Source organism: Sinocyclocheilus grahami, unplaced genomic scaffold (genome assembly GCF_001515645.1).
Source record: "Sinocyclocheilus grahami isolate Dianchi unplaced genomic scaffold, SAMN03320097.WGS_v1.1 scaffold160.1, whole genome shotgun sequence".
Lineage (NCBI taxonomy): Eukaryota > Metazoa > Chordata > Actinopteri > Cypriniformes > Cyprinidae > Sinocyclocheilus > Sinocyclocheilus grahami.
In genome coordinates, this window is record NW_015505339.1 from 1,287,028 (window position 1) to 1,288,734 (window position 1,707).

The 1,707-nt window shown below is 42.1% G+C and overlaps 1 protein-coding gene across 1 annotated transcript in view; it reads right to left on the reverse strand.

Moving 5' to 3' along the window:
• Window positions 1–1,218, reverse strand: part of odad1 (outer dynein arm docking complex subunit 1) — an 8,481-nt gene extending 7,263 nt beyond the window's left edge. Inside the window, exon 1 of the mRNA XM_016282477.1 lies at window positions 748–1,218. The gene's annotated coding sequence lies outside the window, so the exon portion shown is untranslated. The remainder of the gene's footprint in view (window positions 1–747) is intronic.
• Window positions 1,219–1,707: the final 489 nt, after the last annotated feature.

Below are 1,707 nucleotides of genomic sequence, written 5' to 3' on the forward strand. Positions count from 1 at the left end.
GGTCAAAGCAACCCAACCGCTGGGTCAAAACAACCCAACAGCTGGGTCATAGCAACCGAACCGCTGGGTCAAAACAACCCAACAGCTGGGTCACAGCAACCGAACCGCTGGGTCACAGCAACCCAAAAGCTGGGTCCCAACAACCCAACAGCTGGGTCAAAACAACCCAACCGCTGGGTCAAAACAACCCAACCGCTGGGTCACAGCAACCCAACAGCTGGGTCAAAGCAACCCAAAAGCTGGGTCCCAACAACCCAACCGCTGGGTCAAAGCAACCCAATAGCTGGGGTTGTCCCTTTTTAACCCAGCACTGGGTTATATTTTTTAACCCAGCATTTTTTTAGAGTGTAAGTGAAAAAATAAGGTGGATAGAAAATATGGTGTACACATGAAGTATCGCACATGAAACGTTTGTTTCACTGATTGTAAAATGATTTGATCTGCCCAGCAATGCGCCTGTCTTCTGTGGTGCGAGCCCCGAACGATTCATAAAAAAACCAGAGGCCTTTCAATAATAATAATAATAATAAAACAATAATTTAAATGAGAAGTTTATTAATGAATATGAAGCAGAGGACGAGGAAAGTGACAGAGAAAGATTTCCCCTATCAGACGCCACCGTACCTTTTCCTAACACTTTCTATGACTAAAAGTCATTTCTAATGCGTTTCTAAGGGGTTAATTCTTTAACCACTATTTAAACTGCTGTGTCGTGTTCACTAACGAACTGGGTAAATAAAGTCTTACCTTTATAACTCTTCAGGTGAGGTTAGTCGTCTGCCTCCGGCTGAGAGGGTGGACTGTTGTTAGCAACAGTATCTAAGAATAATAGCGGTCAACAGGGGGTGCTGCATCTTACGAACACGAGACCAGTGGAAGGAGCGTCCAGTCTATTTGTACAGCGCTTATCACAATACAAATCGTTGCAAAGCAGCTTTACAGAAAATTAAAGTTTCTACATTATATTTATTAGTAGCTTATCAGTGGTGACTATGTCAAGTTGATGACTATATGGCAGAAATCATGCAGTTAATGCAATGATTATATGTTGCAATTAAACTTAGGTTAAAGCACGGTTTGGTAGTTGTGTAGGCCTATGTTGGTGCAGGGTTGGCATCATCTCTTTCTTCTCAGGTGTTCGGTCATCTCAGATCTTCGTAAGGGTTGGATCAGACTGAAGCTTGTGTGATTCCTAGTGGCAGAAAAGAGTGACATTCATCTCTGCTTTCTTTCTTTTTAAACATGTGAATGTATCAGGAGTCATACAAGAAGCAAAACAAATAATCATATGACAATTTCAGATGTAGCCTGTTAGCCTACGTTTGCGAGGACACTGTGACCTCACAAATCAAATGGCTTAAAAACATCCTAAAATGTTTTGTTCGTTTTTTAAATCAAAAAATGGAGAAATCTTTCTGTGATGGGCCGGATTTAGTGGGGTAGGGTTAGTAGGGGGTGGCAGAAAATGCACTGATCAGTGAGAAAATGACAGTTGCAGTCTATGGAAGCCATGTGTAATATCCAGTTTCTATCTCACAAGTCAGACTTTTCTGTTTCTTGCAGTTTATAGGCCATCTCACTGTTCTGAAGGACAATCAGAACTGCGTGCGTGAGCGCGGAATAGCCTAAACTCGGAATTGCGAGTTATAATGGCTGAATCTGGGAACCTAAACTTGCAATTGTGAGGAAAAAAGTCAGAATTGAGAG